This window comes from Ranitomeya imitator, chromosome 5 (assembly GCF_032444005.1).
Source record: "Ranitomeya imitator isolate aRanImi1 chromosome 5, aRanImi1.pri, whole genome shotgun sequence".
NCBI classification, from domain to species: Eukaryota; Metazoa; Chordata; class Amphibia; order Anura; family Dendrobatidae; genus Ranitomeya; species Ranitomeya imitator.
The window spans coordinates 215,590,367-215,606,677 of NC_091286.1; the positions used below are offsets into that span (position 1 = coordinate 215,590,367).

Consider the following 16,311-nt stretch of genomic DNA (forward strand, 5'->3'; position numbering starts at 1 on the left):
GGACGTAGAAATCCCACGTTTCTGATTCAGCAACGGGCACAGTATCGACGTAATGTCATAATGGTTGCCATGGCGACGATGTCATAAAGGTTGCCTCGACCAATCAGCGACGGGCACAGTCTAGTGAATTCTGAAATCATGATTGTCCATATACTACGGGGACATGCATATTCTAGAATACCCGATGCGTTAGAATCGGGCCACAATCTTTATATATATATATATATATATATATATATATATATATATATATATATATATATATATATATATATATATAATATATATATATATATATATATATATATATATATATATATATATATATATATATATATATATATATATATATATATATATATATATACACGCATTAATGCACACATACAATATATATATATATATATATATAATGTGTGTGTATATATGCGTGTGTATGTGTGTGTATATATATATATATATATATATATATATATATATATATATATATATACACACACACACATATATATATACACACATTATATATATATATATATATATATATATATATATTGTATGTGTGCATTAATGCATGTGTGTGTATATGTATGTGTGTATATATATATATATATATATATATATATATATATATATATATATATATATATATATATATATATATATATATATATATATATATATATATATATATATATATATATATATATAAATATAATTTTTACTTCTGGCATGCTCAATAGCTTCCATAGGAGACTAAAAGCTGGCACAACTTGATCGGCTGTGCTACGTAGAGGTGATGTTCAGTTCGCCTCTATGTAGCTGGGTTGCTCTGAGCGCCGACCACTGGGTGGTGCTCATAGCAATCCGGCACTGACAACCATTGAGGTCTCAAGGAGACCTCTGGTTGTCCTGCCGATGCAACGATGACTCCCGATCATGCGATGGGGTCACCAGTGCGCGCATTTTCGGCTCAATGGCTGGAAGCACGTTTTAAATGCTGCTGTCAGTTTGACAGAGGCTTTTAAATAGTTAACAGCCGCAGGTGGATTGCGATTCCACCCGAGGTTACTGCAGGCACATGTCGGCTGTTCAAAACTGCTGACATGTCCCCGGAAAGATGTGGACTCGCTGCCGGAGCCCACATCAAAGTGGGGGGATATCGGTGTACTAATATGGGGTTAAACAAGGCTATAACAGTGTCTTCCAGTTCATGATCTATTGGGCTATGTGTCCACGATCCGGAATAGCAGCGTTTTGTACGCTGTATTCTACTCACGCAGTTAAATCCGCATGTTCTTAGTGACCCATGCGGATTTAATGCGTCGAATGAATGGCTATGCAGGAAGCTACACAGCTCTGCTACGAAATTAACATGCTGCCACTAGTAAACCTGCCCTGTGAGCCAGTATATGCAGTGGTAAATGGAACCCCAGTGGTCGTGTGATTTCTAGAAATCCCATCCACTGTGCTTCTAAATGCTGCTATTCCTAAGAGTGGGCACGCAGCCTTAGAATCCTCTCTACCATGTACTTCAAATCACTGGATTCATCTATACTACCTCCTTTTATTTTATTTTTTTTTCTTCTCAAACACTATTTCGGCAGTAATGCATCATTTAATAAAATAAAAAAGTTTTATTAAACTATATGCAGTTTTACCGCAATCGCAGCTAAGGACTGAATGCAGCCTCTCCGTGTGATTATTTAGAATTTGTGACTTTTGATTGGGTGACCCAAATGTAAACAGCCAGTTTAGTAAACGTTTGTGGCAATGGTCTTGTTAAACATGCAGTCAGGAAATGCTCTATTAGGGTGCCAATGCACACAGAGGTCAAGCTGCGACTTTAAACTGCACTGTCATTAAGGGTATGTGCACACGATGCAGATTTAGTGCAGAACTGCAGCAGATTTTTCTGCAGCAGAAACGCTGCGGAACTGCACTGTGATTACAGTACAATGTAAATCAATGTGAAAAAAAAAAAAGCTGTGCAGAAAAATCTGCGCAGAAACGCTGCAGAGTTCAAAGAAGTGCATGTCACTTCTTTTGTGCAGTTCTGCAGCATTTCTGCACCCCTCCATAAAAGAAATCCATTGGTAAAATCTGCACAAAAAACGCAGAAAAAACGCACCTGCGGATTCTGCCAGGAGATGCAGATTTAGTGCAGATTTTATGCAGAAAATTCTGCACCAAATCTGCATCGTGTGCACACAGCCTTATCATCATGCACTGTCACAATCTTTCAGGGAAACTGCTGTCGCCTGCGAAGTCGCTCTGCCATTATTCCTGCAAACACTGGCGGTTATCACTGCTGGTGTGGGTAGCAGTGCCTGTCAGTGACCATGCCCATGTCACGTGTTGGAAGCACCTGGCTAACAATTGCTTAAAGATCATGTGGTAAAACTGGATATTTTCAAGAGCTGGAATAGGTTTTGTCTAGCCTTGTGTAGACCCCTGCACTTGTTGTGTATTCTTGTGGTGATATTTAAATTGTATTTGTTTTTGCTAGTGGAAGCACTCATTCATAGTTTCTAAAACTGTCATATCCCATTCACCTTGAACTTTACTTGGTCCTGCTATTGCTTAACTTTGTCGACTTAGTTACCCATCTCTGTAATGAAATAAATCACTGTCACGGCTTTTTGAAGGATGCTGGCAGCCTGTATGTGTGAAGTGTTTCTGTATGCCATGGTTCACTTTGACGAACAGGAATGTGCTACTAGGTTCTTGACAAGAAACTATTTCCAGAAGAAATTGTAGGAATGATTGAAGTGGTATCGGAGATTTTGTCCGGTAAAGCCGTCGATGGTCAGAAGCATGTTCTTCTTCTCTTCTCTATTTTATGTGACGTGACTCTGATTTAAAGGCATAAAAATTAAGTTTGAAAATTGCAAAATTTTTACCCACATTGCGTTTTTTTCACAAATAAAGACGTCATAGCGAAGCAATTTTACCACTATCCCGAAGTACAAAATGTCACCAAAAAATAGTCTCCAAATCGGTACCAAAAGATATTAAATAAGATATATTTGAATAAGGGCAAAAACGCACTACCCCTGGTTCATCAATATTTAAGGGGAGTGGTGGAGCCGGTCCGCCGTATTCCATCGAATCCGATGCAGTCCAGAAATGGATTCCTGAAAACATCTAAAGAGGGAAATGAACACAAGATACTGTCCCTCATTCAACAATTTATTAGCAAGAAATGTTCCCACACATCTCCAGTGTAGTTAATTTTTCCCTGAATCTGACTCCGGCATATGTGAAAAGCAAAAAATGTATTTCTTGCTATTTACAGTTGCCCGGTACTGACAACAAGGCTAATCGGAGCTGCTGGGTCTCGTTGAGTGCAGAATTGGAGCATCTAATGGATGCGCTAATTTTGGGGAGGCTGAGAAGGGCCCAATAACCAGGGACCTTCCTAACCTGATGACTTACAGCTGTCTGCTTTACCTTTGCTGGTTATCAAACATAAAGGAGATCCCCTAGTCAATTTTTTTTTGCATTTATTAGCTTAATATATGTACAGTAAACTACATACGCAAAGCACTGATTTATATATCTCACAGATATCTAGTTAGCTATCTAGCCTCACATCGTTTTCTATTTTTGCACATCTACCACCTAAACATCTGTCATTTCTATTTTGCCTTCTGTTCTGGTACGTATCACACAGATGGTACACGGATGTTGCACTTTATGTATTAAGCACGTATTGACATCTACTGCTACTTGGAAAAAAAAGAACACATCTACTCACGGTCTGTGTGAACAAACTGGAATGTGCGCAGCCCTATAGATTATAATGGGTGTGTGTAAGTGTCTCCGGTATGTGTGAAAACGGAACACCCCATGTACTGGAGACACGGACTTGTCAATGGGCCTTATACTGTACAAGATAAATCAAAAGAACCATGTAGCCAGTGAGCCTAGCAATTCTCTCCCTGTGAAGTTTTTGTTTTTTTTCTTGATAATCTCTCTAACATTTTGTCTTCCAGAAAATATCAAGCCAACTCCATAGTCTCTATAGGCACGTTAAATGCATGTGCTTGTGTATGGATGATACTGTTATTAAAGGGGTTTCCATTTTAAGAAAACCTGCATAGGCTCCGATAGCTTAAAAAAATCCATGGGTCCACTGCTGGCTTTACATTGCTATCCTGGTCTCTATTTAGATTGTCTGCATTGTTGATGTCATGTCAACAGTATTGCAGCCTATCTGTAAGCTCCTTGTCCATGTAGACAGTAATCATGGCAGAGCTGACCCTTGACCGGCAAGAGTAGGGAATATTTATTTCCAATAAGCAAAAAAACATTTTAAATTTTAATGTAAGAAATCCTGTTCCCTCCAATATGTTGTTTTTATTAATCTGTGGTTTCCTTTTTTTTTTTTTTCTTGCAGAAAATGCGGTGAAGACACAGATCTAAAGTCTACAAGGGCACTTGAGGTAACTCCTGTAACCTAGATATTGTTGGTGTGAAATGCTCATTTGTTATACGCTTGGCTTCATTCCCAAACTACTTGTACATCTCTGCAATTGTAGGGCTGTTTTAAAAGTTGTTTAAGTGATGTCTGCTCTTTGGAAACTAGACTTCATCAGTTTTGTCTTAGCGCTTTAACATTTCTAAATTTAGAGTTGCTTAAATATAGAAGGCTGTATTTCAAAGCTTATGTACATAAATAACCCTGTAAAAGTAGTTTGTAGATGTTTATAGATTTGTATACAATGCTTTGAAAAAGTATTCATACCCTGTGTGAACTTTTATATATTTTTTCACGTTACACCCACAATCTTAAATATATTTTATTTGGATTTTATGTGATACGCTTCACAAATACTTGATACTTGGCGTTTAATATAATGGAAATGATGTATAATTTTCTAAATATTTTAAAATTTTATATATCTGAAAATAGTGACGTGTCCCCAGTAGTCTGATACCCCTAAATAAAATCCTTTGTGACCAATTGTCTCTAGAATTCACATAATTAGTAAACTGGTTCCACCTATATGTAATTTATTCTAAATATAAATAACTACATCTACTCTGAAGGCCTCAGATATTTGCATGAGAACATTGGGGTTCAAACTGCATAATCAAAACCGGCAAGCGACTGTAAAGGCAGACTATAAGATGCACCATCATATTTTTTAAACCTTTTTTCTTACCCAAATTTGGGGTGCTTCCTATGGTCCAATGTGTCTTATAATCCGCAAACTAGGATATCTAGATCCACATTGTCTAAAACTTTTAACCACAGTTTCCATTTTTTTTTTCTTTTCCCAGAGCAACAGCTTTATTTATTTTAATTTTTTTTGTCGTCTACGTAGATGAGGCCTAGTTTTTTTGGGGGATGCGTTGTACTTTTAAATGACACTATTAATTTTACCACATTTCCAAGTGGGGAGGGAACAATTCTGAAATAGGTTTTTTGCGATTTTGTTTTTATGGTGTACGTTTTGTGGTAAAAATGACATTGTACAGATGAGCAGAATCCTATTGCAGTTATGGCAATACCAAAGAAGTATTTATTTTAAGGATGAAAAAAAAAATCTAACGTTTGCAAAATAGAAAAAAAATTGGGTTGTTTTGCCAGTTTCAGGTATTCGTAACATTTTTTTATTTTTCGTTAATGGCGCAGTGTGACAGCTTCTTTTTAGTAAAATGAGGGTTTTATTGTTACCAATTTGGGATTGATGTGATGTTTTTATTTTATTTTAAGAATTGCTGTGACCAAAAAAAATTGGTAATTTTCAAGTTTTTTTTTTTTTTTTTTTTTTTCCCGTTTTACCAATCGGGTTAATAATTTTAATATTTTGATAGGACTTTTCTGAATGGGGCAATACCACATGTATCCCTCTTCCTGTTCTTAAATGCCACTTTGTGATTTTACTACTCCTTATTGTGATCTTGAAGTACAGCACTCCTCCTTCCCTGTTTTCTCCTTCTGCAAGCCTATTTCCTGCCTTTTCAAAGGCCTTATGTGGGTTTGATAGGCACCCTTCCCTTTATTATCCACACTGTGCTATCCTGCCACAGCTCTCTCCGTGCTTCAGCTCACTCCGTGCTTCTTGACCTTTCGCATACAAGTTAAAAGCATGCACAACAGTCATGTTTTACACATTATGCAATTTATGGGTCATTCTGTGCTCCTTTGCAGCTTTTATAAGACATACACAGTTGAGCTCAAAAGTTTACATACCCCGGCAGAATTTTTGCTTTCTTGGCTTTTTTTCAGAGAATATGAATAACACCAAAACCTTTTCTCCACTCATGGTTAGTGATTGGATGAAGCCATTTATTGTCAAACTACTGTGTTTTCTCTTTTTAAATCATAATGACAACCCAAAACATCCAAATGACCCTGATCAAAAGTTTACATACCCTGGTGGTTTTGGCCTGATAACATGCACAGAAGTTAACACAAATGGGTTTGAATGGCTACTAAAGGTAACTTCCTCACCTGTGACCTGTTTGCTTGTAATCAGTGTGTGTACATAAAAGCTGAGTGAGTTTCTGGGATCCAGACAGACTCTTGCATCTTTCATCCAGTCACTGATGTTTCTGGATTGTGAGTCATGAGGAAAGCAAAAGAATTGTCAACGGATCTACCTGAAAAGATAGTTGAACAGTATAAAACAGGAAAGGGATACAAAAAGATAACCAAGGAATTGATGCCTTTCAGCAGCATTCAAACTGTGATTAACCCCTTCATGACCCAGCCTATTTTGACCTTAAAGACCTTGCCGTTTTTTGCAATTCTGACCAGTGTCCCTTTATGAGGTAATAACTCCGGAACGCTTCAATGGATCCTAGCGGTTCTGAGATTGTTTTTTCGTGACATATTGGGCTTCATGTTAGTGGTAAATTTAGGTCAATAAATTCTGTGTTTATTTGTGATAAAAACGGAAATTTGGCGAAAATTTTGAAAATTTCACAATTTTCACATTTTGAATTTTTATTCTGTTAAACCAGAGAGTTATGTGACACAAAATAGTTAATAAATAACATTTCCCACACGTCTACTTTACATCAGCACAATTTTGGAAACAAAATTTTTTTTTGCTAGGAAGTTATAAGGGTTAAAATTTGACCAGCGATTTCTCATTTTTACAACGAAATTTACAAAACCATTTTTTTTAGGGACCACCTCACATTTGAAGTCAGTTTGAGGGGTCTATATGGCTGAAAATACCCAAAAGTGACACCATTCTAAAAACTGCACCCCTCAAGGTGCACAAAACCACATTCAAGAAGTTTATTAACCCTTCAGGTGCTTCACAGCAGCAGAAGCAACATGGAAGGAAAAAATGAACATTTAACTTTTTAGTCACAAAAATGATTTTTCAGCAACAATTTTTTTATTTTCCCAATGGTAAAAGGAGAAACTGAACCACGAAAGTTGTTATCCAATTTGTCCTGAGTACGCTGATAACTCATATGTGGGGGTAAACCACTGTTTGGGCGCACGGCAGGGCTTGGAAGGGAAGGAGCGCCATTTGACTTTTTGAATGAAAAATTGGCTGCACTCTTTAGCGGACACCATGTCACGTTTGGAGAGCCCCCGTGTGCCTAAAAATTGGAGCTCCCCCACAAGTGACCCCATTTTGGAAACTAGACGCCCCAAGGAACTTATCTACATGCATAATGAGCCCTTTAAACCCCCAGGTGCTTCACAAATTGATCCGTAAAAATGAAAAAGTACTTTTTTTCACAAAAAATTTATTTTCGCCTCAATTTTTTTATTTTCACATGGGCAATAGGATAAAATGGATCCTAAAATTTGTTGAGCAATTTCTCCCGAGTACGCCGATACCTCATATGTGGGGGTAAACCACTGTTTGGGCACACGGCAGGGCTCGGAAGGGAAGGCGTGCCTTTTGACTTTTTGAATGGAAAATTAGCTCCAATTGTTAGCGGACACCATGTCGCGTTTGGAGAGCCCCTGTGTGCCTATGCATTGGAGCTCCCCCACAAGTGACCCCATTTTGGAAACTAGACCCCCCAAGGAACTTATCTAGATGCATACTGAGCACTTTAAACCCCCAGGTGCTTCACAGAAGTTTATAATGCAGAGCCATGAAAATAAAAAATAATTTTTCTTTTCTCAAAAATGATTTTTTAGCCTGGAATTTCCTATTTTGCCAATGGTAATAGGAGAAATTGGACCACAAATGTTGTTGTCCAGTTTGTCCTGAGTACGCAGATACCCCATATGTGGGGGTAAACCACTGTTTGGGCGCACGGCAGGGCTCAGAAGGGAAGGCACGCCATTTGGCTTTTTAAATGGAAAATTAGCTCCAATCATTAGCGGACTCCATGTCGCGTTTGGAGAGCCCCTGTGTGCCTAAACATTGGAGATCCCCCACAAATTACCCCATTTTGGAAACTAGACCCCCAAAGGAACTAATCTAGATGTGTGGTGAGCACTTTGAACCCTCAAGTGCTTCACAGAAGTTTATAACGCAGAGCCATGAAAATTTAAAAAAAAATTCTTTTCTCAAAAATGATATTTAGCCCGCTATTTTTTATTTTCCCAAGGGTAACAGGAGAAATTTGACCCCAAAAGTTGTTGTCCAGTTTCTCCTGAGTACGCTGATATTCCATATGTGGGGGTAAACCACTGTTTAGGCACATGCTGGGGCTCGGAAGTGAAGTAGTGACATTTTGAAATGCAGACTTTGATGGAATGCTCTGCGGGCGTCACGTTGCGTTTGCAGAGCCCCTGATGTGGCTAAACAGTAGAAACCCCCCACAAGTGACCCCATTTTGGAAACTAGACCCCGAAAGGAACTTATCTAGATGTGAGGTGAGCACTTTGAACCCCCAAGTGCTTCACAGAAGTTCATAACGCAGAGCAGTGAAAATGATAAATACGTTTTCTTTCCTCAAAAATAATTATTTAGCCCAGAATTTATTTTCCCAAGGGTTACAGGAGAAATTGGACCACAAAAGTTGTTGTCCAGTTTGTCCTGAGTACGCTGATACCCCATGTGTGGGGGTAAACCACTGTTTGGGCACACGTCGGGGCTCAGAAGGGAAGTAGTGACTTTTGAAATGCAGACTTTGATGGTCTGCGGACGTCACGTTGCGTTTGCAGAGCCCCTGGTGTGCCTAAACAGTAGAAACCCCCCATAAGTGACCCCATTTTAGAAACTAGACCCCGCAAGGAACTTATCTAAATATGTGGTGAGCACTTTGAACTCCCAAGTGTTTCACCGACGTTTACAACGCAGAGCCGTGAAAATTAAAAAATAATTTTTCTGTCCTCAAAAATGATGTTTTAGCAAGCATTTTTTTATTTTCACAAGGGTAACAGGAGAAATTGGACCCCAGTAATTGTTTTGCAGTTTGTCCTGAGTATGCTGGTACCCCATATGTGGGGGTAAACCACTGTTTGGGCGCACGTCGGGGCTCGGAAGTGAGGGAGCACCATTTGACTTTATGAATACAAGATTGGCTGGAATCAATGGTGGCGCCATGTTGCGTTTGGAGACCCCTGATGTGCCTAAACAGTGGAAACCCCTCAATTCTACCTCCAACACTAACCCCAACACACCCCTAACCCTAATCCCAACTGTAGCCATAACCCTAATCACACCCCTAACCACAACCCTAATTCCAACCCTAACCCTAAGGCTATGTGCCCACGTTGCGGATTCGTGTGAGATTTTTCAGCATCATTTTTGAAAAATCCGCGGGTAAAGGGCACTGCGTTTTACCTGTGGATTTACCGTGGATTTCCAGTGTTTTTTGTGCGGATTTCACCTGTGGATTCCTATTGAGGAACAGGTGTAAAACGCTGCGGAATCCGCACAAAGAATTGACATGCTGCGGAAAATACAACGCAGCATTTCCGCGTTGTATTTTCCGCACCATGGGCACAGCGGATTTGGTTTTCCATATGTTTACATGGAACTGCAAACCTGATGGAACACTGCTGCGAATCCGCAGCGGCCAATCCGCTGCAGATCCGCAGCAAAATCCGCACCGTGTGCACATAGCCTAATTCTAAAGGTATGTGCACACGCTGCGGAAAACGCTGCAGATCCGCAGCAGTTTCCCATGAGTTTACAGTTCAATGTAAACCTATGGGAAACAAAAATCGCTGTGCACATGCTGCGGAAAAACTGCACGGAAATGCAGCGGTTTACATTCCACAGCATGTCACTTCTTTCTGCGGATTCCGCAACGGTGTTACAACTGCTCCAATAGAAAATCGCAGTTGTAAAACCGCAGTGAAATGCGCAGAAAAACCGCGGTAAATCCGCGATAAATCCACAGCGGTTTAGCACTGCGGATTTATCTAATCCACAGCGGAAAAATCCGCAGAGGAACAGAATACGTGTGCACATACCGAAACCCTACCCCTAACCCTAGCCCTAACCCTAGCCCTAACCCTACCCCTATTCTAACCTTAGTGTAAAAAAAAAAAAAAATTCTTTATTTTTTTATTGTCCCTACCTATGGGGGTGACAAAGGGGGGGGGGGGGGGGTCATTTACTATTTTTTTTTTTATTTTGATCACTGAGATAGGTTATATCTCAGTGATCAAAACTCACTTTGGAACGAATCTGCCAGCCTGCTGATTTGGCGGGCGCACTGCACATGCGCCCGCCATTTTGGAAGATGGCGGCGCCCAGGAAAAAAGACGGACGGATCCCGGGAGGTAAGTATAAGGGGGGGGGGGGGGGGAGATCAGGGCACGGGGGGGCGTCGGAGCACGGGGGGGTGGATCGGAGCATGGGGGGGTGGATCGTAACACGGGGGGGTGGATTGGAGCACGGGGTGGGGGATCGCTGTGCAGGGGAGTGGATCGGAGCACGGGGGGGGATCGCTGTGCGGGGGGGGGGGGTGATTGGAGCACGGGGGGTGTGATTGGAGCACGGGGGGAGCGGACAGGAGGACGGGGGAGCGGAGCACAGGACGGAGGGGAGCGGACCACAGATCGGGGGGCGATCGGTGGGGTGGGGGCACATAAGTGTTTCCAGCCATGGCCGATGATATTGCAGCATCGGCCATGGCTGGATTGTAATATTTCACCAGTTTTTTAGGTGAAATATTACAAATCGCTCTGATTAGCTGTTGAAAGTGAAACTGCCAATCGGAGCGATCGTAGCCACGGGGATGGGGGGGGTGAAGCCACCCCCCCTGGGCTAAACTACCACTCCCCCTGTCTCTGCAGATCGGGTGAAATGGGAGTTAACCCTTTCACCCGGCCTGCAGGGACGCGATCTTTCTGTGACACAGCATATGCGTCACAGGTCGGATTGGCACCGACTTTCATGACGCATACGCTGTGTCACAGGTCGGGAAGGGGTTAACAAAAAATATATAAATGGTACCAATAAAAACATCAAATCATCCCGCAAAAAAACAAGCTATAACATGACTGTCAGCAGAAATTTGGAAAAATTTGATCTCTCAAGATATGGTGATGCAAGAAAAAAAAATAGTTTTTTTTTTTTTATTTTTATTTTTAGTGTGACAGCAGCCAAACCCAAAAACCTGATTTATAAATTGCTGTAATTGCATAGACCCAAAGAATAAAGTTGTTCAATTATTTATACCGCATGAGGAACCACGTAAAAAATAAATCCATTCTTTACCTGCTGTTGATTTAATTTTTTTTTTCATTCTGCCTCCCAATGATCACAGTAAGGATCGGCTTACATTTATCCTGCACTCTACATTGAGTGTTTACATCGGGGTTTCCATGTAAGTCTCTGAAATGTGATTCCGATGGAATCCCCAGGGGAGATTCTCTATAATGAGGCAGATGGAGGCACTTAGAATGCTTTCTGACATGTGATCCAGCAGTGTTCGTCTTTTTAGGCTTGCATAAGTGCCATCGGCCACAGTTTTGTGCACCTCTGGGGTGGAAAAGGACAATGCCGAACAGAGGCCAGTTGGGAGTCCAGAGTAACTCTGCTGCCGCGTTATAGTAAATTTATCCCTCGAGGTTTCATCTGAATTGCGTCACTAAGTTCCTGGTTAAAGGGAACCGGTCACCCCCAAAATGGAAGGTGAGCTAAGCCCACCGGCATCAGGGGCTTATCTACAGCATTCTGGTCGCGGTCTGGGGCCTCCTGTCTTCTTACGATGATGTCCTCTTCTTGTCTTCACGCCGCAGCTCCGGCGCAGGCGTACTTTGTCTGCTCTGTTGAGGGCAGAGCAAAGTACTGCAGTGCGCAGGTGCCGGAAAGGTCCAGAGAGGCCCAGCGCCTGCACACTGCAGTATTTTGCTCTACCCTCAACAGGGCAACCTTAGTACGCCTGCGCCAGAGCCGCAGCGTGAAGACAAGAAGAGGACATCATCCTATGAAGATGGGAGGCCCTGCACCGGACCACGACGCCCATCGGACTGCAGCGGGACCGCCCCTGGGTGAGTATAATATAAACTCTTTTTCTCATCTTTCAGGTTACATCGGGGGCCTATTTATTCCAGAATGCTGTAGATAAGCCCCTGATGCCGGTGGGCTTAGCTCAACTTCCATTTTGGGGGTGACAGGTTCCCTTAAACGGAAATATCGGGAGCTTCCACGTTACTGATAGCACATTGGCTCCTCACCCTCCAAAAAGTTATTCAGCAAATTATCTGCTTCCAAATGCCTTCCCCCCCCCCCCCCCCCCCACCTCCATGAGCCCCAATGTGCCTAAACCGCAGGTAGTGTCAACATGTTTGGCATTTCTGTGGCTATGAGAGCTTGCCTAATTTACAGGTGCTTGACCTGGGCATTACAATGTACTGGTCACTACTGTGAAAGTTTGTAGTTTTCACCCATTGAGTCATAATAGTCAAGACATCTGTAGATAAATTCCCAAAGGGGTATAATTTCCAAAATGGGGCCACCAAAGTTGGGATTTTGCTCTTCTAGCAATTAGGGGCTCTGTACATTGAGTCCGCAAACTATTATAGAAAAATCTGTGTTCCAGGATGCCTCCTGTATAACAGTACTGCTTAGCCATACGTTGAGACTCGGGAAGGACTGAGCGCTATTTGCCAATAGTGCTTTGTCCCTCCCAAGTATTGCCGTACTGTTCAGCCACATTTGGGGTATTTCTACATTCAGCTGTAATTGTGGGAGTAATTTTGGTGTCATAGTTTAAGTCTAAAGTAAAAATATTTTTACAAAGTTAAATGTTCACTTTTTCCTTGCACATTCCAAACATTCCCCTGAAGCACCTGAAGGGTTAATAAACTTCTTGAATGTGGTTTTGAGCACAGTTTTTAGAATGGTGTCACTTTTGGGTATTTTCTGTCATATAGACCCCTCAAAGTCACTTCAAATGTGACATGGTTCCTTTAAAAAAAAAAAATATTTATATATATGGTTTGCTAATTTTGTTGGAAAAATGAGAAGTGGCTGGTCAGCTTTTAAGTTTAACCCTTGTAACTTCATAACAAAAATACATTTTCAAAAATTTGTGCTGATGTAAAGGAGACATGTCGGAAATGTTACTTACGGTAACCATTTTGTGTGATATATCTCTGATTTAAGGGCATAAAAATTAGAAGATTGAAAAATGTTTGCCAAATTTTTTTATTTTCCAAATAAGGGCAAGTCATACTGAAAAAATGTTACCACTATCATAATGTACAATGTATCTAGAAAAAAATAGTCTAAGAATCGGTAGGATCCGTTGGAGCGTTCCAGAGTTGTTACCACATAGTGATACTCATCAGAATTATAAAATTTGGCCCAGTCATGAAGGTGAAAAGTTTTGGGGGTGAAGGGGTTAAAGGGCTTGTGCCACGTACAAAAGTATATTTTAATCAACAGCTCTTAAAATAAAAATAAATGCCACAATTGGGTGTATTTAAAATAACATGTTCCTGTGCTGAGATAATCTTATAAATGTTCCCCTGCTGTGTACTGTGTAATGGCCGTGTCTGACCGTACAGGGGCATAGTCTGATCATACACCTCTCCTGGGCAGGGGAGGAAGCAAAAGAGGATACAGACATTACAGCATCGGATCACAGCTGATTGTGTGTAAAATATTTCCCTGCCTGTTTTAAACAATGTTTTACCTCACAGAAATAATCAGCTGTGATCCCATGCTGTCCTATCTGTAACCTCTTTTGTGTCCTCCCTGCCCACGAGCTGTGGTATGATCAGACCATGTTCCTGTAAGGTCAGACAAGGCCATTACACAGTACACAGCAGGGGCACATTTATAAGATTATCTCAGCACAGGAACTTTTTTTTTTTTTTAACACACCGAATTGTGGAACTTATTAATCTAAGCTCTATTACTTAAAATGTACAAAAACACAAGTCAATGCAAATGCTATGTATCCACTAAAAGATACATTAATTTATTCATACCTCTTGATGGTGCCCTGTACTCTTTCGCCACCTGGTGGCTTTTCCTTTTTTACTTATGAATTACCATATATACTCGAGTATAAGCAGAGATTTTCAGCCCACTTTTTTGGTCTGAAAGTCCCCCTCTCAGCTTATACTTGAGTCATACCCAGGGGTCGGCAGGGGAGGGGGAGCTGGGGGGGGCTGTCTAGTTATACTCACCTGCTCCTGGTGCGGTCCCTGCAGGTCCCTGTCTTCCCAGCGCCCCAGCTTCTTCCTGTACTGAGCGGTCACATGGTACTGCTCATTACAGTCATGAATATGCGGCTCCACCTCCCATAGGGGTGAAGCCGCATATTCATTAGGCTAGGTTCACATTGCGTTAGTGCAGTCCGTTTAGCGCATACGCCAACGGACTGCATTAACGCAATGTCCAAAAAGGATCACGTTTAGCGATCGCGCTAGCGCAGATGCCCGATCTTTGCTAGTGAGAATGGACCCAAAAACGCTGCAGACAGCGTTCAAGGTCTGTCACAAAATAACGGAACATCGCTAACGCATGCCAAAAATGGCATGCGTTAGGGATGCGTTACATACATTGCGGTCAATGGGTGCGCTAACGGATCCATTACATTTTGTTAGTGGCGCTATGTAACGGATTCCGTTAGCGGATACCCGCTAACGCAATGTGAAGCAAGCCTTACTGTAATGAGCGGTAACGGTGACCGCTCAATACAGGAAGAAGCTGCAGGAAAGCAGGGACTGCACCGCACCAGGAGCAGGTGACTATAATGGGGAGGGGAGCACTGCGCAATATTCACCTGCTCCCCGTTCCGGCGCTGCTTCGTCTTCAGCATCTTCTGCAGTGACGTTCAGGTCAGAGGGCGCGGTGACGTGGTTAGTGTGCGCCCTCTGCCTGAATGTCAGTGCAGAAGACTCGGAAGATGGAGCGGCGCCGGAACGAGGAACAGGTAAATATTGAAAGTGCCGGGGGCCTGAGCGACGGAGAGGTAAGTATGTGATTTTTTTTTTTTTGTTTTTGTTTTTTTTTATTGCAGCAACAGCAAATGGGGCAAGTGTCTGTATGGAGCATCTTATGGGGCCATAACGTTTGTGCAGCATTATATGGGGCAAGTGTCTGTATGGAGCATCTATGGGGCCATAACGTTTGTGCAGCACTGTATGGGGCCAGTGTCTGTATGGGGCCATAATGTTTGTGCAGCACTATATGGGGCAAGTGTCTGTATGGGGCCATAACGTTTGTGCAGCACTACATGGGGCCAGTGTCTGTATGGGGCCATAACGTTTGTGCAGCACTATATGGGGCCAGTGTGTGTATGGGGCCATAACGTTTGTGCAGCACTATATGGAGCAAGTGTCTGTATGGGGCCATAACGTTTGTGCAGCACTATATGGGGCCAGTGTCTGTATGGGGCCATAACGTTTGTGCAGCACTACATGGGGCCAGTGTCTGTATGGGGCCATAACGTTTGTGCAGCACTATATGAGGCCAGTGTCTGTATGGGGCCATAACGTTTGTGCAGCACTGTATGGGGCAAGTGTCTGTATGGAGCATCTTATGGGGCCATAACGTTTGTGCAGCACTATATGGGGCCAGTGTGTGTATGGGGCCATAACGTTTGTGCAGCACTATATGGAGCAAGTGTCTGTATGGGGCCATAACGTTTGTGCAGCACTATATGGGGCCAGTGTCTGTATGGGGCCATAACGTTTGTGCAGCACTGTATGGGGCCATAACGTTTGTGCAGCACTATATGGGGCAAGTGTCTGTATGGGGCCATAATGTTTGTGCAGCACTATATGGGGCCAGTGTCTGTATGGGGCCATAACGTTTGTGCAGCACTATATGGGGCAAGTGTCTGTATGGGGCCATAACGTTTGTGCAGCACTATATGGGGCCAGTGTCTGGGGCCATAACGTTTGTGCAGCACTATATAGGGCCAGTGTGTGTATGGGGCCATAACGTTTGTGCAGCA

At 42.1% G+C, this 16,311-nt stretch overlaps 1 protein-coding gene across 2 annotated transcripts in view; it reads left to right on the forward strand.

Annotated features, from left to right (window-relative positions):
- The window catches only part of TAB2 (TGF-beta activated kinase 1 (MAP3K7) binding protein 2), a 107,502-nt gene that overhangs the window by 36,682 nt on the left and 54,509 nt on the right, over nucleotides 1-16,311 (forward strand). For both annotated transcript variants that reach the window (XM_069725891.1, XM_069725892.1), the window contains exon 2: nucleotides 4,403-4,448. The gene's annotated coding sequence lies outside the window, so the exon portion shown is untranslated. The remainder of the gene's footprint in view (nucleotides 1-4,402; nucleotides 4,449-16,311) is intronic.